The sequence below is a fragment of the Mercurialis annua genome, linkage group LG7 (genome assembly GCF_937616625.2).
Source record: "Mercurialis annua linkage group LG7, ddMerAnnu1.2, whole genome shotgun sequence".
Taxonomy (NCBI): domain Eukaryota; kingdom Viridiplantae; phylum Streptophyta; class Magnoliopsida; order Malpighiales; family Euphorbiaceae; genus Mercurialis; species Mercurialis annua.
This window is the reverse complement of record NC_065576.1, coordinates 8054779-8076203: the sequence shown is the minus strand read 5'-3', so window position 1 is coordinate 8076203 and position 21425 is coordinate 8054779.

The following is a 21425-nucleotide window of genomic DNA, read 5'->3' as shown; positions in this document are numbered from 1 at the left end:
TTCTGAATTATTAAAAAAGTAATTTAATGCATTAATATATATTTATATATTAATATTTTTTATTCATTGCTAAAGATAATACATTTGGAACGTCAAAACCAAAATGTGGTTGTTTTTTCTTGATTTATCGAAACAGTGTATTTTGGATAAGTTATTTGACTTTCTATTTTCTTAATACGGCGAACAAAGATCGAAAATATTTGTAACATCCTGGTTCCCTTTTGTTCTTTTATTATGATCTGCAATATTTTAAAAGCAACTCTTAACGGGAGAATCCAAACCATTCAGAAGGAATCATAATTTAGACTTAAAATAAATTAAGCGTTTAAATCGTGGTATATTTTTATCAGTTAAGTTATTCAATTTATTTTATTAATGAAATTGGTTTTATTTTGATATTTATTCATACCAGATATCTTTTTATGATGTAAAATAATTCACAAGATTCTTTATGTCAAAAGTCGAAACCACAAGATAATTAAAAGAATTTTTTCTAGAAAGTTTCACTCTCCTCTCCTCTCATAACTGTTGATGAGTCTAATTTTTTTTTTCAATTTAATGCTCGAGTGCTAAACGACGAGACCTCTGGAGTCGCCACCTAGATCAGTTAGGAAATACCTTTTATACTGACTGGGTAGATCTCTCACGCTTATGGGTGAGACCACCTTATATCGGATCAAAAGACCGGGTTCGTTGACATTTTACCAAAACTCTTGTATTTGTCTTATCGATTATATTATATTTACTAGGCATATCTGATTATTTCTCATCTCGACATTCATTTCATGCAGTTCATAGAATTATGTAATGGAAAGTAAATAAAAATGAAAGAAATAAAGGAAAGCACTAAACCATGTAAGACGTGCATGACTCTATCTGGACTGATATGTGAGGCAAGTAATAGGTACTCCTAAACATACATTTAACCTTGGAATGTCAATCAAATAACAGATACTGGCTGGTTTGGATTATTTTACATGCATAAAGCCTAAAACTGGCTGTCTAAGTAAGATTGATTTTTATTTAAATCATTTTGAATGCCCATACAACCTTCTAATTACATTTTCATGGCAATAGTGATTCGTTGAACTTGTTGGATTTAATTACTAATTTATGTGGTTAAGTTCTTTAGCCTGTTAATATTTGGATTGGACATGCTTTTGGAAAGCGTTTAAACATTGCAAGAATACACAAAGGCATGTGATATACATACAAGGTTAGCGATGCTTTTAAACCATGTCGACCGAAATTTTGGCACTCGATGTGATTTGGCAATCGATGTGGTCAGAATCAGAACTCGGTCAGAACATGAAATTTCTTCATCTCGTCGATACAGATCCACTGGTTCAAACAGGGACAGGCCTACAACAAGATAAATTAAAATTCTACAACTAATTACATGACCGTGGGCTCAAACGAGGCTCAATTCCGAGTTCAAACAAACCCGGAAACACAAAAACAAGTCTCGATCAAAGTATGGAAGATCTGAGCATGATTCTGGATCGAGGAACATAGGGAACCACGGGCCAAAGGGAGTGGCGGCGGAGAAACTCCATAATGGCGGCAGCGCCAATATGCTCTGACAGCGGCGCCAGTTCGAGGGATGGCGACAGTTCATGTTTGGTTTGGATTTTCATCTAAAACGCTCAAAAGCGCTTAATACACACAAAATGAATACTGGAATTGGAATCTAAATATGGAAAGCGAACGTGCTCCCCTCCGGCGAGTGGCTGGGTTAAGACTAATGTCGATGCTGCGATTTTCTCCGGTGGTGAAGGTGCGGGCATTGGTATTGTTGTTAGAGATGATAAAGGAAGTATAGTGCATGCAAGGCATATAAGGTTGGAGGGTAGCTATTCTCTGAGAGTGGCAGAGTCGTTAGGTATTAGAGAGGTCTTGAGTTGGCTAAAGGGGTCTCGCAATATTATTATCGAGTCAAACGCGATGGAGGTGGTGTTAGAGATTCGGAATCCGAACTCTGTGGATGCGGATATCATTGTTGAGGATTGTATCAATCAACCGAAGTAGTTATCTAATGTTTTATTTCTTTTCGTGAGGCGATCTGCGAATCAGACTGCGCATGTGTTAGCGCGAAAAGCCTGTTCCATTACAGGTCATCAGGAGTGATTTTGTCACTTTTCTGAATTTTTCACTGTTGTAACTGTTTTGGATTATAATTAATGAAATTCCGCTTATTATCAAAAAAAAGTGCTAACAAAAAACTATTTTATCTAAAAATTAGTTAGCCACAATACGCGGTGAATCAAATATTATAGCCCTTTTCAGATAAATTTCATACTTTTCACATATCTTATAAAAGGTTAAATATTTTTTAAATTTAAATTTTTGTGTCTATTATCAATTGCAGTCAAATTTTTTAATTTTTATAATTATATCTAATTTAAACAGGTTTTTTGTAAAAATTATATCCAAAAAATGTAATTAAATTTTTTAACTTTAAAGTTTTACGTCTATAATCAATTGCGGTCAAATTTTCATAATAACTCTCTTTGAAAGTTAGACACTATTTTAAAATTTGGTCGTAATTAATAAAGAATGCAAATGTTTGGATTTAAAAAATGAAATTTTAAGTTTTGGACACAATTATAAAAAAACCCTTTTAAATTGAATAAAATTGTAAAATTAAAAGATTAGTCGTAATTGACATAAAAAAGACAAATAATAGAATTTCAAAAATAGTTATCCCTTTTTAACATTACAGACTTTTATTTATCTTTTTATCAATAATTATTTTAAAAAGGAATGATTATTTAAATTTTAAAGGTTAGATAAAACAAAGTATCTTCTACTTTTAAAATTAATTTTGTGTTTGAAGTTTGGTCAAATTCATTACGGCCTCTATCTTTCAATTTTTTTTAAGGGTAAACTGGATTTTCATTAAGCCAAATCAGAAATAATTATATTTGTAAGAAATGCCGGGAAGTTATAAAACCAATCCAGCTGACCTGGCATAGAAAGAAGCCAGCGCTAAACAATGCGCTGCTACATTCGCATATCGTATATGAAACTAAACTTAATATTATTGTATTACTTCACTAGACTGATAAACTCATCAATGAGCGGATCGATACCATTCCTAAGAGGAAACCTCATATCAGAAATCACATCCAAAGCGTAAGATTCAATTATAACTTTCGAAAAGCCTTTCATCCAACTCAAAAGCTTCCTTGATAGCCATACTTTCCGCCATTCTAGCTGAATAGGTACCTGCTAAAAAGACCGAACGAGTTTGAATCAACTCTCTGTCAATTAAACTTGATCAAAAATTCTATCTGATTATAAAATTAAGAAGTTAAAATTATTTTTAAAAAATAGTTCATAAATATATTAATACAATTAAACTTTATCTTTTATAGCTATATTTTTTAACCTAATCAACTTAACGAATGCAGTAGTTAACAATAAGAAAAAAAAAATAAGTTTTTGAAGTTTCAAAAAACTAAATTATTTAACATACTTTAAACAAAAGTATCTAATTTTTGAAATTATTTTTAAAGTAATAGTTAATCTATTTTTATCAGAAATAGAATTATTTTAAATTAATTATTAGCGGAAATTAGCAAAAATTTATTTGCATCAGTTTTTTGATTCAATTTTTAAATTAGTCAAATAATGGATTGTAGATTTGTAGAGAGTTGGAATCGACCCCCCCGAACTCACGCACATAAGGCCTTAGCCATCACAGCTAAGTGTCCAAGTGCATAGTTATTCTATTAATATATAAAAATAAATGTATGTTTAATCTACGTTATTTTTAAAAAATAAATAAGGTATTTTAAAAATATTATTAAATTATGTAATGGCTTTTTTATGTGACTTATAGGGTTGCATAGCTAGGTAGAGCATATCTTTAAGATTCTCTAATTACCATATAATGACAATATCAAATCCTTGATTTCCCACTTAAAAAACAAAGAAAAAGGTAGGAAAATACCCTCCACCAAACACATTTTCATTATTAAAATCCTCTTCTTCATTACTTAATTTGGGTTATTTATAATTTCATTATTGTAAAAAAAGCTATTGAATTCTATGTGGTTGCTAAAGTTGTGCCATGCATATATATTCGACTATGATGTTCTTACATAAATAGACATAGATTTTTATGTATAAATCTAAAAAAAAACATCTTTCCTAAAAAAAGAATTATTTTAAACACTATAACGTTAACAAAAATTTAAAGAACTAGTAATTTTCATAAAATTGACATATTTTTTTTATTAAAATATATAAAAGTAATATCATTTTGAAGAACAAAAATAAAATAACATTGAATAATATCTTTATTCATACAATAAGTGCATGCAGTCAGATTTAAGCAAATATTAAAATAAACAGAATAGCCAATTCGGACTATCAAATTCAATTTGCTTTCATAAGATATAGTAAAAAAAATTAATTTTTTTATTTCATTCCATTTTGAATATAAATTATTTTTGCTAAATTTAGTGATAATGATACCGATCGAATCAAACTGCGGAACTTAATTTAATTTGGTGTACTATATTTTTTTAATAATTGGGAGAGGGAGTGTTTATGGGAGAAATTGAACCCACAATTTTTACAGTTTTATGCTGAGTGCTTATAGCATTTGAATTATAACTTGTTTGCTATTATAGAAAATTTAATTTTTTAATTTTATTTAATTTTAAATAAATTTTTTTTGCAAAGTTTGGTACAAACTATACCAACCGAATTGAAAATCAATCGACCTGATAGATATGGTCCGGTTTATTTTAATTTTTTTATATCTTTATAAATTTTATCTGTATCACTTTTAAATAAAATTTAATAAAACTAAAAATAGAAATAGAAAATAATTGGTGGAATGTTAAAGCGATAAATCTCTTTGGTTTTAAAAATTAACTAATTATAGTATCAATATAAATTTGATAAAAATGGAAATCTACGAATAAATATTGTTTAGATAATTAGAGAAAGATAAGCACTTGTATGAAAAATTAACCCACGATCTTGCAGTGTTTTTTTTTGAGAATTCATCAAACTTCATTAATCGAATATGAAATAGTTACATTTGTAAGAAATTCGGGAAAATTCAAAAATTAAACCCGATGACCTGACATGGAACAGACACATGCTGTCTGATTCGCAAATCTACTTACGAAAATAAAAAGTAAATTATCTAACTGTTTCGCCAATAAAGTGCCGTCTTCGCTCAATCTTCACCATCACCCGCAAACTGATTTATGAAATCAGAAACTACAGCTGTGACATCGAATACAACCAACACATGAACACCCTTCGTAAAAAAGGGACAACAACCTTTCACATAGAAAGGACAACAAACCCTTCATATAGATAGGACAAAATAGAATTCTCAAAACAAAATACAATACTAAAACAATAAAGAAACTATTATAGCCCATGAACGATTTCATCTTTGTTGTTGAAAGATTTTCAATCTATTTTCGATTCATGATTTATGAAAATTTGAATTGAATTTGCGCTTCGTCGATAAATTTTTAATCTATCTTCGATTCACGATCTTGCAGTGTTGTTAAGCATTTATATCATTTGAGATATAATTCATTAATATCTATGAAATATTTGTAAATTGTACAAATAAATTGATGCAACTAATATTTTTTCGAAAATGTAAACTATTATTGTAAATTAATCGAATTATTTTAAAAAATTAATGACGTGTAACTATCATTTAATTTATAAAATTATAAAAAATAGTCAAATGACGTGTAACTAGCCAAGTAAAATTTACAATTTGGTGTAATTTTTTCTCCGCCACTTTTAAATTTGAATGAGAAGAAAAGCAATTAAAAGAAAGGATTAGAAAAAACAAAAGCAAAAGACAAAGATCCTAAAGTGGCTTTAAGATGGAAAACCCAAAACGTAGTATTCTTTGAGGGCACAAAGTGAAGCATGCCACCCTATGTGTTAGCTGCTGGAAAATTACAGAATTTCAAGTCTTAAAAAGTGATAAAAAAAATTTATTATTATACAACCAATAATTTAACCAAAGCTCATTTAGGGGTATAAAAGAATTCTTATTGTTTTTTAAAATATTTTGGTAATTAAATAAAAGAGTGGGGGTAGGAAGATGGATGGATTAAAATAAGGTAACGTGAAGCACCTGATCTTAGAAAGTGACAGCAAAGAGATTCCAATTTAATTTTCTTGAAAAAAATAATATTTGGGTCCTATTTTTCTATAAAGAAATGTTTGTGGAAAACCACAGGTGTCTACCTCAGTACGTTCTTACAGAAAAATAACAATTTCTCAACAAATCTATTACTTTATTATGTATATATATTGCAATAGGTGATAACCATCGGATTTTATTTTTCAGATAAATTATTAATTATTTAACTGATTTCATTTTTATTCTTATGAAGTTGACGATGACTTTTAAAGAATTATTTATGTGTTTAATCAATTTATATTATCTTTGATATTTAATGAAACATACATCAGAATTAGAAAAAGGAGGTTTTTTCTATAATAGAAGAGAGAATGTTTGTGTGACAAATAAGATTCACAATTTTGATAAAATGTTGTCCAACGCTTTTTTTTTAATACGTCAAATTTTATTAAATAGAATTCGACACAGTTATAATTATAAGAAATTTGAAAAATTCGAAAATTAATCTGATGATCTAACATAAAACAGACTAATACGCTAACACGCCTTATCTGATTCTCAGATCTACTTACGAAAATAAAAACTAAATTACTAATTGTTTCGTCAATTAAGTGCAATTCTCAATCAAACTTCTTCAACGTCTGCTAACTGATATTCAATATCAGAAATTACATCCATAACCTCCGATCACCACCACCCAACCAACCCTTTAAAAAGGGGACAACAAACGTTTCTCATAGAAAGGACAAAAAGTAATAGGAAACAACAATAAAAAAACTAATATAGCATATAAATGATTCCATCTTCACTATTGAAAGGTCTTCAATTTATCTTCGATTCAGTTTTCGATGATAAATATATCCATAAAAAATAAAAATAAAAAGGAGTTGGCTATTTATCAAATTTTATAAAATTGAAGCAAAATAGAAAAAGAGATGATTACCGCCAACGACAAAATCAAACCATTGATGGCAGCCGGAAAAAAAATAAACCATTGGCGGTTAGGGTTTTTCAAGAGAGAAAAAAACAAAAGAGAGAGGGAAATAGAAGCTAACTTCACATCATGCCATGGCTTATATTATTTAAGTTATAATTCGTTGGTAACAAATGGAGTCACTACGGAGAGGCTCCACAACTGTAATAGAAAATATGGTAAGGAGTCGACTAGAAGACACTATAATTGTAATGTAAGCCATAAAGGGACACAACAATGTCTAAGAGAACTACGATTTTGGTTTACGACGTGCGAAGTCAAATCTGATGATACGCTTCGGCGATGTTACCTACCAAATCAAAGGCCTGCTAGGCACTTGAAAAAGTGGTCAGTGAGGACTCACTCACCTACTCCTTCTAATTGTTTCTTCTATCTACAAAATTCAAAAGGCGACCCGCCGCGCCGGGCTATAAGATAAGATACAATTGTTGTACTACTTGACTGGTAAGAAAACGCTTACGTAAGAACTGGAAGACTCTTGTATGTACGATTTTCCTTTTTTCTGCTATTGGTTGACTAGTGCACAGAAAGGCTGAACTGAACCTTGTCTTAGCTAGCTGTCGACGAGGTTCCTTTAGAAACAAATGGAACTCAAATTGAAAGTCCAACTGCCACTGGCAAGAAAAAAAGAAAAGAAAGAGTTATTTGTACTGACAAGGGGTTTTCTTTTTTAATTTTAAGAAGTATTGATCCTGGAGAGGTACGAAGGTACTTAGTGAAACTTATGAAGGTCTTTTTTCTTTTCCTATCCTATTTCAAACAAAAGAAGCAAAGAAGGGAAATTTTCGTAAAGGCAGCAAGGGGTGTCGCCTTCGAATTGAGTAGTGAGTCTTCTTTCTACTTGACTTTTGTAGTCAAAACTCTAATCGAAAGTAGACTCAAGTCTCACCCTTCCAATTCCAATGCAAGACCATCTCATCAGCTATAGCATTATAGGTCAAAGAGGGTTAGGTGGGCTCTATATTACCAAAAGAAAGATCTTATGATGAATCTTATTTTATGTGAAAAGTTAGTGAATACCTTACATAAAAATATTCAACAAGCTAGGAGTGAGACATTCATAATCAATCTGGCATCTGGCTACGACGGTGTCCAATTTTATCTGCCAGCCTTCATTGACTTTCGTGGTCAAATATGCAGTGTTGGTATATTGCATTTTCACGAACGTGCACTAGCGTACCGCAAGCAGTACATATGCCGTATCACAAGCCATACGTTCAACAATTATTATACAAAAAAAAGAAAGGGATGGATGGCCGGGCCCTGAAAAGGAAAACTTGTTATATGCTTCTTTTTTAGCCCATTCTTTGACACATCTATTAGAGACCTGTGGGGAAAGGGCACGAAGGGGAGCCTTTCTTTCCTATCATTAGAGAAAATATGTTTCATATCTTTCAAAACACGTGGCGAGTCTAAATCTTTGGCTTGTTGGTTCATACTCTATCTGACTTCTTTCGATTCGATTTGATGAACAACAGTAACCGGACCATTGCCGTTGTCCCTGACCTTGAAGATCTTTCTTTTCTTTTCTTTCCAGTGCTGCTATTGTTCAACTCCACACTAAAATGACTAGTTATTCACATTTCAAGTCCTATCATCATCGTCGCAGCTTGGGTCAAACTATATATTCAGCCTTTTCTCATAGGTTAGCCGAAATAGCGAGTATTAGGGAAGCTTTGAACTAGTTAAAAGGATGGTCAAATGTGGTTATCAAGTCAGATGTGATGGACGTGATATTGAATAGAATTGCATAGAATTAGCGAAGTAATTGTCTAATTTATTTTTGTAAGTCGATATGCAAATCAGACTGCGCATGTGTTAGCGAAATTTGCCCGTTCCTTTTTAGGTCATGAGGATTGATTTTATAACTTACCCGAATTTCTTACAACTGTAATTGCTTCAGATTTGATCTAATGAGAATTTTGTTGATTGAAAGAAAAAAAAACCTAGCCAAATCATTTTAAAATTTGAAATGATACTAAAAAGATACGAATTAAAGAGCAAAGTTTGATTAAATATTTTTTTTATAAGGCATGGTGAAAAAAAATCAATTTTTTACGACTTTTATAATTTAAACTAAATCTTTTAATTTTTGTAATAATAGCCAAATTGCATTTTTTTGTTGCAATAATAGCTAAAATTGCATATATATATTTTTGCAAGTTTGGCCACCAGTTTGACTATTATTGTAAAAAAATACAATAGGTCTAATTATTATAAAAATTAAACTATTTGATTTAAATAACAAGTTGTAAAAATTTGAATTTTTTTTCGTCATTAGACCTTTTATAATTTGGAAAGAGGAGCATTTGTGGGAGAAAATGAACATATAACCAATGTTTTTAGAACCAGGCCGGAGAGCGAACCAGCTTCATCGGGGGTTCACGGTTGAACCGGTTCAACCGGGTTCGATCGAATTTTTAATTTTAATAAATATAATTATTTAAATTAAAAATAATTAGTTTTATAAAAAAATATGATAAAATATTTATATGAACTATTTTTAAAATATCATTATGTAAAACATAATTATAATTGACCAATTTAAAAATATATAAAATAATTACTTTTATGAGGAAAAAAATATTTTTTTTCATTTTAAAATTAATTATTCTTAAATTAAAATTGATAAATAGAAAATATGATGGTACATTTAATTAAAATTAATTATTAAATTTGTGAATTACAATTATAATTGATCAATATTTATATGTATATAAAATAATTATTTTGTATAAAAAATAATTTTTAAATTTTAAAACATAATAATTATTAAATTTTAAAAGTCAAATTTAATAGATAAAAATGTGATAATATATTTAAATAAAAAATGTGTATTAAATTATATTGTGTGAAAGTATTTTAAAACTATGTAGAATATTTAATGTGCATTTTAGAGAGAGAGAGAATGTGTTGTATTTAAGAGAGAGAAAGTATATTTTGTGTGTAAGAGAGAGAAGAAAGTGTTGTGTAAAAGTAGGGGTGTGCATCGGTCGATTCGATTTTTGAACCGACTAAAAATTACAAACTGATCAGTTTTTTAAAATGTAAAAATCGAACCAAACAGAACCGAAATAGAATGGGAAAATTGGTTCGGTTTAGTCGGTAACCGATATATATCAAATATTGTATACCTCATTAAGAAAGTTGTTGTGGTATGTTGGTAGCGTGTGCAATTTCTTAATTTTGTCTCAAAGACATACTGGAATTGGGATTCGAACCCAGGATCACCACAAATTCCAAGGGCAACTTACCACTAAGCTACTTAAATTATCTGATATATATTTAGAAAAACATATAAATATCATTATTCGGTTGTTGGTTCGGTTCGGTCATTTATAAATTAAATCGAACCGAACCGGAACTACAATCGAACCAAACCTATTATTTTGGTTCGGTTCGGTTCGGAAAATCGCTTTCGGTCGGTTTTTGCACACCCCTATGTAAGAGAGAAAAAATGAATATTATGTAAGGAAGATAAAAAGTGATGTGGTGTAAGTAATTGACACATGTATTGCCGTGTTGGGGATTACAAAAATTTGATTTGAAAAAAAGACACTTTTTGACTCATTTTATCAAAACCAGATTCATCCGATTTTGGTAAGAAACCGGGTTTTACTAGTTCAACCCGGTTTGTGACCGATTTTTTAATTGTGGGGTTTTTTCTTGAAACCGAACCGGACACTCAGCCAGTTTTCAGTTAACCTGGTCCGGTCCGGTTTTCAAAACATTGCCTATGACTTAGCAGATTGATGCAATGTATATATCATTTGAGTTATAAAAAGTTAGACACACTTCCTACTCTAAATCTATAGTAAAATAAAGAGTTCATTAGAAGGTAAAGAATTTATTAAAAATGCTCTAAGTTGTAAATTTATCTAAAAATAGATGGAGAGTCATGATTGACATTAATTAACCCTCGTTGATTGTTCTACTCGATATTTTATTATATCTATAAATATTATAATTTTTTAGTATATATATTTAAATTTTAATTTTTTTTTAAATAATTATGTATAAATAAATTGTATTTAAATAAAACATATAATAGAAACATATCCAAAGCTAAACCATGTTGCGTATTCTATGGATTGCATATAGTATTGAATAAGTTGTGTGTAAAATTTAATAAAAAAAGTAACTTTCACTCTCTCTCTAAAAAAAAAAATTCTCTCCCTTCTCTCTAAACAACTTCCTCTCTACTTCATCTCTTAAAGGGTGGGAGGAGGTGATTTTCCGATCTCAATCGGAAATCGCCTCCTCTCCGCCCATAAAAGTTTAATCTTTTATAAACTTAAGCCTTATTTCAATAAATTTATCCGTTTAATAGCTTTTTCGGTATGGATTTTAGTGTTTTTTTGCTTGAAAGTTTATGTTTTTATGTTTTTATGGTGTGTGTTTTTAGATCTATCAAGAATCTCAAGTGATTGTTCAAGCTTCATAGTCAATTTTTTGTAGATCTAAAATTTTTGGATGGGTATTATTCTAACTTTTTAGAACTTCATTGAAGATGAGGATCGGAAATACTTAGCTTCAACGGATCAAGCGGTTTGCCGGTCAAATCGGAAGGACAAATCGAAGACCCGCTCCAACGGAACTTCACTCTTAAGTTCTTGTTCGGTCCTTTTATGCGGAATCGATGTTTAGATTTGCTTAATTTCGATTTATTTTTTGCTTGTATCTTGGGTTGTTTGTTAGTATTTTAGATCAAAATTGAAAGATCATATATTAACTTTGTTATATGACTTTTCAATGTAATTTACTCTTCATCAATGAATTCTATCTTTGGTAAAAAAAAAAAAAAAAGAGTTGTGTGTAAGGTTTGGCAGTGGATGAGCTGTCGCTAATGAAAAGTCTGTACAAGAAATAGAAAATGTAAATTGGTATCCTCCAAGCTTTTATGCAAATTTCTAAGTGATGGTGACCATTACGAAAGTGACTTCAAATTTTGTTCTCTATATACAATACCATCAGTCCCTACATCACATGTCTCCACCAATCCCTCTATCAATACTGAGTATATATTCAAACTAAAATAAAATGTAGTAGGGGACCATTCCTTTTAACATATTTATATATAATGTATAGTAATAGGGATTGTATTTAGAAAATTATCCAATGCAACCGTTGCGCCATGTTATTCGTATAATAAACTAATTATGCGTTAATCATATGAAAATTTCAATTATTAAAAACTTAATAGTAATTAAAAAATTCTTTATTAAAAATATTCATTGTCTTATTGTAAATATGACATAATTCATCAAATATATGGTATAAAGTATTAACACTCGTCATATTTAGGCAAAAATCATTTTAAAGGCTCATGTAATTTATCACTTTTATTGAGAAAAGTCTTACTACAATTTTTTTTTCAGTCTCTACTTGCCTAATATTTCCACTCTTTTTTAAACTAGAAAAAAAAAATAGAGAGACTGGAAAACAAACACAAATAAGAGCATGAGAATAAGAATTAGATAAGGAACAAAAGATCACTTTACCCCCTCATTTTGGCATAAAATATCAAAAACGTCCAAATTAAAAAAACCGGATCACTTTTACTCTGAACTTGTCAAAACCGGTACAAAAATACCCCTTATGCTGACGTGACACTTAATTGGAGAGTGGGTTTCTAATTAAACTTAATTTACTCTAATTAATCACACTTAAACACAAATTAATAACAATTAAACTCTAATTAATCTAGAGGCCTTTTTAAACTTTTATCCGAAAAAATTCAAAAAAAAATTTTCACTTTCCGGCGAGGAGGAGGTATTCCGGCGAGGAGGACCTCCTCCTCGCCGGAAGTCTATTCTTGAGAGAACAGACCGGCCAGATCTATTCTCTCAAGAACAGACCCGATCTGTTCTTGAGAGAACAGATCTGGGTCTGTTCTTGAGAGAACAGACCATCGCGGTCTGTTCCTGAGAAAACAGACTGCGGGTCTGTTCTCTCAAGAAGAACAGACGGCGATCTGTTCTCGAAGAACAGACTCAGGTCTATTCTTCAAGATCCATGGGTCAATTTTTTGACCCATGGGTCTGATTTAATTTTAAAAAAAATTAATTTTTTTTATTAAAAAATATAAATTTTAGGGATTAATTTGGTATATAAGTAAAAGTTGAAGGATTAATTTGTAATATTAAGTTTGAAATGAAAAGGATGAAAATGTTGTTTTTTTTGAATTATTAGGTATTATTTAAAATGTTTAAAAATAATTAGGACCATTTTAAACTTTTTTTTAATCAAAAACCATCTTAGAAAACCAAAACCACTATTGAAATCGGAGAGTGAGGTACACTCTCTAGGGTGAGAGTGGGGAGGGGGTTTTTGTACTAAATTTGACAAGTTCAGGATAAAAGTGATCTCGTTTTGCTAATTTGGACGTTTTTGATACTTTGTGCCAAGTTCAGAGGATAAAGTGATCCTTTATTCATTAGATAAGTAAAAAGACTATGAAAAAATTCATTTTTGCGGTTGACACTTCCTAAATAAAGATGATAAAGTACAAGAGTATCAGATTGAATTTAGTCTTAAATTTATTCATTTCAAATCAAAATAAACTGAACTAAATTATTCATTTTTACAGAATCGTATATAATCAAATATATAAAGGTGTAAAATTTTCAAGTTGAATTGATCGAGTTATTCAATCCCATTGATCTTATTTTTAATTTGATTTTCGGTTCGATTAATACTAAAATTTAATGAAACTTTTTTACAATATTCGAAATTATTATTACAAAAATTACATTAAAAAGTTAGCTAGAATACAAGAAGTTTATAAGGTTAAATTTATATAACTATCTTGTGGTTTCAACTTTTGACATAAAGTTTTTTGTGAATTTTTTTTAGTTCTATCGTATAAAAGATGGACTTTAGACAATTGTCGTTTATAGAAGATTCTATAAACAAATCGTATAAATTAATCTCAATATTGAACTTTTCCTTCAAACTTTAATACCGCTCTTGGTATAGACTTATAGTCCTTTGTTCTTTTTAATTTTTTAAACGTCCTAGTTCACGTTTTAAAGTTCAATCGAATCATGATTGATTACACGACTTAAACCTGTCCAAAATTGAGTTTCAGTGTCGCGTTAGGGCCCCGAAATGCCCACAGAATTTCCATCGGAAGAAAACTGCACGATCGTGAAACAGCATGATGCACGTTCGTGCAGCCCTCTAGCTGTACGACGTGCAGCCTCAGGTTACCCCCCCGGGCTGATTTTCGACGTCCTACATGCTTAACGTTTAAATTTTGCTCCGAACACTAAACGAAAAATCGAACTATCCAATTCCACAATCAGAACTTCGAATCGATTTGAATTCGATCCATTCGATACGATGACCGTTTAAAACTCAAATATAATCCAAATTATTAGTAATTAAATTTAAATTAACGATTATTACCTCGAATGCGTGCAAATTATCAAAAAAATCAGAGTCATAATCGAGAAACATATCGGACTAGGCGAAACCCTAGGTCTTGCGCACACTGAGAGCATAAGTAGCTCTCTCTTTTCATTTGAATGAACAAATGAACCCTCTATTCATTTGAATTCAATTGAAATGTTAATATATATGATTGATTAACGTACTCTTTAGTATTAGTTCAATCATGAATTTTTATCTAATTTCTTAATTAGTCGTTCGTAGCTAAAACGGACACTAATTTTAAATTTCGCGAAACTTTACCCAAAAATCCAATAAAATATAAAACGAATAAAAATATAATTTTTATTCGCATCCGACTTATATTTTATTTTTAATAAATTTTGGAAGATTTATTGAGTCTAAATCAGTATCACTTGACATAAAAACTATGTATAAATTTTATAAAACAATTGACGATAGCTTTTTAAAATTGCTTTGAGAATATTGACACCAAAATTATTCGCTCACGACTTATATGTTATTTTATTTTAATTTATAAGCTTTTTTTTAGTCCCGATAAATCCTATTTATTAAAATTTAAATTCGCAATTTAAATTTTAAATTTGTATAACTACGATAAACCTTTAGGGATACTTAAAAATTAAATTTAATTTACGTACTACTGATTTATTAATTCACTTCCGTGATTTAATTAACGACTTTAAAAGGTCAACTTTGACTTTTATCTTTTGACAAATAAACTAAGTCTTTTACGAATTTTCCTTGATATTCATACCTCAAAATATCTTTTTTAATAGTTTAACTAATCAAATTTTACTTAGGGCAATATTCAATTTACTTAAAATTATGGGGTGTTACAGATTGAGACTTACAAAGACTAGTCGGAAAAGCTACCCTATGCGTTGTGCGGATATCGAACCATTGATCGAACATCGATCAGAATGTCACCCTTTTCTCTAATATATGGATGTGAGGATGTACTACCAATTGAAGTGGAATCAAGTCTCTATGAGTCCTCCAAGAAGCAAATATTCCATAATCGCAATGGGCCGAAGAAAGTGCCGCACAAATTCTATTGCTCGGAGAAAAGAGGATGAAAGCTTTCTTTCATAATCAGATGTACCAGAAAAGAATGGTCGGGGCTTTTAACAAAAAGGTTAGAGCAAAGAAGATCAAGGCTGGCAATCTTGTTTTGAAGCATATACATCCTTTGTTGATGGACCCAATCGAGGAAAGTTTAAGCCAAATTAAAAAGATTCCTACTTAGTCCAGAAAGTGTTAGGAAAAGACATAGTTATAATATCAGATCTAAAGGGGAATGAATTTTCTGAACCTGTTAACATTAATAAGATAAATCTATTCAGTGTCTTAAATAAAAAAAAATACGTTGAATTATAAATCCGAAAAGGATGGCTGAGGCAAAAATTAGAAAAAATTTCAGGTGGGTCAAAAATCTAAAAAGGACGACTCAGGCAAAAATAAGGACATTCGCGATGAGTTGAACAAAAAAGGACGACTCATAAGAACAAAAGGCGAGAGGAGAAATAGTCAATTACAAAAATCTGTAGTGACTAGTTGACGACGGAGGTTTAATCGGTTGAAATAGAAAAATGTCTAAATTGTACCAGTTATTCAATGAGCCAATAAATTTTTATGCATGCATGTTATGATTATTTACCAACACATGTTCCTAGAAAAAATGGACATATGACCGTAAATTTGACACATTATCTAGAGAATATGGAACAAAAAGTTTTAATGAATTTTCAAATCAAAAATTTCATATGCACCTTCCAACTACGTACTATGTAATTGTTGAACGCGCGCATGCTTTTTAAAAAAAACTAGTTTCGCATTACGTGCTATGCACGTGGCGTAACTCATCAATGAACATATTAGTAAATTTATTATAATTATCTCAATTTTTTATTTATAATTAATATTTTCAGTTATTAAATTTTTTTCCATACTTAATTTTTTCTTCTTTTGGTTTTATAATAACCATAATTAAATAATTAACTTAATTTTATTAATAATATCTTTAAAAATAATAAGATGGAAATTTAAATAATAATATATTAACCAAATACAATATTTTAATTTTGTAGTTCAATCAAATTAAAAGATAGGTATTCCTACTAATTTGGAGACAATTTAGTTATTGTTTACATATTAAAAATTAAATTGGAGATAATTTAGCTAACTATTCTAATTAGGATTTTAATTATAATAATGATTAATTAAATAACTAATTAGTTAATGACTATAAAACCTTTATTTAGTAGTAAACTGAAAAGGATTATTCCGTAAATTTGCCTGTCCCCCCCCCCCCCCATCCGTGCTTTTATATATAGTATAGATGAGAACACACAGGTCCTACGAGGTCACACACTAGAATCCAGAACAGCCAAGCAGGGCAACCCGTCTTTTTATCTAACCATCGACTTCACCAGCTAGAAATCAAATGTTTCAATGAAGGGGGCAAACCTATTCCAGAGGCATCAAGCCACTACCGCTACCAGATACTGGGGAAATCAGGTCACTACAAACCAAGGGCAACAAGGCCAAATTCATCATATAAATGGAAAAATTGGCAGATTTTTGAAAATTCGGAAACAAGGACAAGGCATCCAGACAGATTCAACAAAGAGTATATCCAGACTATAGAGTAACTACACTACAAACAAGTATCAAGAATGCAACATCAGAAGCGTACATGCACAGGGGTTTTAACTAAGTTCAGAATCCCAATCACGAACCAGCGGCTCCGTGTCGCCATCCTCACTCCCTGAGAGCGTATCCTCATCACAATCGAGATCCTCAACATCACCGTGCTCAACATGTGTGCCACCAAATGTAGAACCAACATGTCTACGACCAGTGGAGATCAAATATCCTCGCTCGTCCGTCGGAAAGTTACCGGCTCCACCTCTACCACCAGATGACCGAAGAACTATAGTTGCATACATGCATGCATGTTAGAATATATCATAAAGAAATTGCATGTTTGCCCTCATCTGTGCAAATACATCGTATAACTGATCCCTCTAGAAATAGGTCATCTCGGCTAATTAGGTAGTCTTATATCTTGGTACCTACAAACTAGAACAGGCATTTGTCAAGGGGGGAAATAGTTGACAATAGAAATGAAAGCACAAGCATACAAATCAAACTCACATGAGTATAATCCGAAGGCGAGTTAAGAAACTCGACGTATCCAACAAGTACATAACTATGTGCATGACCATAAGCGTTCCAGTAAGAAGCAAGGTTCTTGGAATCCGACATGATGAACCTGGAATGAGACTAGAAGAACCAGCAGCTTCTAACTCACTAACAAGAGCTCTTCCAAGAGATCCATGAATCGCCATTCGTACACGGCCAGCACGTGACCCATGTCTAAGGCGTCCTTGAGAAGGAACCCAAGAGAGAGAGAAGTCAAAAGGCAACAAAGCATGCCATAAAGACGAAGGACTAAGAAAGTAGTCCATACCTGGGGCTCAGCAGCAGCTCACTCAACCGGAGAACCCGGAACAACAGGCACCAAATGTGCCCCCCTCTACCAGAGACAATCTCCCTGAAAAGCAAGGACCTCACTAGGTTATCCATACATATCTTATGAGGCACATAAACAAAACTAGTAGCGGCATAGCCCCACTGATCCCAGTAAAGGCGGTTGAACTTCCCGACCACGCAGCATGGAAAAGGGTGGATAACCTAAGAATCAGAAGCTCATAAGGCCTGATCCACCGGTAGAGTACATGCTTACCTAAGAACTAGGCACGATAGTTAGGATCGTGCATCAAATAATGTAGACTAGACCAATTGAAAGCTCTCCGAAGCCAGCCATGCTAATGCACCCCCGGAGGAGTATACCATAACGATCGCACTTGAAAAATTACTCTAAGTAAGTACAAATTTCAAATACAGTTTATGAACTAATATGATTTTCTTGTGTGTTGTTTATATCAATCCACACCAGATCACTTATCTGATTTCTGCAAGCAGATCCCTGATCTCAGGATAGTGTACTAGAACCATACCATGGCCTTAGGAAAGGAAGGGTCAGTTGAGGAACTCGGCTAAAGCCGGTCTGAATGACCCAAATCTGAGAAAGGAAACACAGAATCAAATCAGAAAATCCGTAAATGCAGAAAGCATAAAAAAACAAGGGTGAAAAAGAAACTCACATGGACAACGTGCAACATCCCATTGAGACAGGACTCTCCTCGGACGACTCAGTCTGTACTGGTATACAGATAAGCGAGGGAAACATACCATCAATCATAAGTCGGGACCTAATCCAAGTCCTCTAGTGTCGGCAGAACAATAAGGGGCACAGTGGAACTAGAATTACAGAATTGCGTGGTCCCCAATAAGGAAACAAAAAAAGACTGGCAATCTTATGATTATCATAGCCGCTCATCAAGATGCAACCATAATAATAAGCATGAAATTCAAGATATTGCAGGCCTTAGGCATTAGGCACCAATCTCAACATCTCGAATATATAATCATCACGCCAAAATAATCTAGAATACCACTACCAAAAGGCAATGTCATGTCCCCCCCCCTCCCCCCCCCCCCCCCCCCCGCGTAAGTGGAAAGTATGAGTGGTATCCATCCACCGTCGTATCAAAGCATGTAACAAGAGACAGTATGAGTGGTATCCATCCACCACTGTATCAAAGCATGTAACAAGAGACAGTCACACTTCCTCGTCATAGTAAATAAAGCACAGACGAAACGACCGAAACCAGTACCGACGATCCGCTTCTAAATCCTGACAGGTAAAGTCTCAAATCATAGTCAAGACTTGTACAAATTGTCGGACATATAGAATGCGTCTCTATCCTGAAATTGTAAGAACGCCAAGTTCGTTGATGCCGGTAAAGAAATGACCCGAAAATCAATTTTTTCGACATGAATCACATTTTTTGTCGGACTGACGCCGCGGTCTGATTGGCGGCGGCGCCAATTTCATGTGGTGGCGGCTCCACATCAATCCGATGCCGGTGCCGGTCCAGGCTATCCTTTTCAGATATCCATTTTCACTCCTGGGCCTATTTTCGAGCCGGATTTCTGATAGTGCTTAACCACAATTCACTTATATTCAAAATTATTTTTCAACACTATAGACATAAATAAAATATAACTATCTTTGAATTTTTGTAAAAATGTAATAATAATATAATTATCAATATAAATATATACTTACCAATAATTATTAATAATTTTAGCATGATCTTTACATAAATTTGACATAAAAATTTATTATTGTTAAATTATTATTAAAATTTGTCCAAATAAAATTTTTTAGTTTCTAAAAATTTACTAATTTCATTAATGAATAAGAATTACAATCATCAAAATTACATGATTTCTGATGAGTATTAGTGGAGAAATAATCATTATTCCGACATAAATATTATAAAAAATACTATAAAACATAAAAAGTAAATGTACTGTTTAATATTCAATATTATCAAGCAATCAATATTAGAATTAAGTTGCAATTAAATAAAAAAAATTATTTAAATAATTTATTTTTCTTTTTTATTTGCCCCTAGTTAATATATGTTCCTTTTATGTTAGTAGAATTGTTCACTTTGTTTCTTTTTGTCCTACCATTCTTGGCCATTTTAATAAATACCAATCTTGAAAATTTAATTTTATGTAACATTCATATTTAAACGCATTAGCAATATAGTATTTATATTATTTATTGAAATATATAAAAAAATGAAAAAAATGACTATATTAAATAAGAATGAATAGAGTCAAATCGTAAAAAATACACAGCACTTATTGTGTTCTTTTTAGGTTGTATAATGAGGAAAAAGTTAACAATTTCGTTGGCATGTAGGGAATATAATCCAAATGAATTAATAGTTCTATATTTTACTATACAATACATGTCGTTTTTAACTTCAATGCAAAATTAATTGGATTAATCAACTTATTTAATGCAAATTATACCAATAAAAGAATTATTTATTAACATGTCATTTAAAATTAAAAAATTAAAAAATGATAATAATTTTAACCAATTTTTATTTTTTATTTTTGTGTAAATCACTTATTGTTTTGAGACGAAATGATATTAATAATGGCAATATTATTTTTCAAAATGTTAATTTTTTTATAGAAGCAGTTGGTACTTATAATATGAGACAGAGGAAATACATATTAAAATTATTAAGTTATTTTTATTAATTATTGTTCATTGATTATTTATTTTTGTACTTTTCAATTAAAAATTTAATTTGATTTATTAGAAAAATGATCTAAAACAAAATAGAAAGTATAAATATTTATCAAAATGAAAAAATTGCATAATTCTATCATAAATTAATTGATAGGATTAAATTAGGTTATTTTAGGTAAAACATAATGTCGTATTTTGAAACTACTCAGAAACTCATAAAATATAAACTCTAGAAAAATATATACTCCCTCTGTAGTCTGTTCTAATAGAGTTTTTTTCACTTTGAGAATTTTTTTTTTCAAAACTCTTGTCCATTTATAATAAGTAACTAATTTTTATATTTAATTTTCTTTTATTACTCCTGTTTAAAATTCACTTATGAATAAATTAAAAGTAAATTGCAAGTGGATCCTATATTAAATAGGATATAATAAAAAAATTAAATTTTTTTTTATAAAATTTATAAATAATAATTTTTAAACTGTGTGATAAAAACAATAATCTCCTCCAGCCCCTAAGTTCTTACCTTCTCACAATAAATAAATGATATTTTGGTTGTTATTATCACGTCTTTTTTTTATTATTCTCTATTTTATATATGGATTTCCTTTTATTTAAGTATGGAATTTTCACCGTAGATCATCAAGAAATCGTCCCCGCTGATGGATATATGAATTTGAGCTAAGATG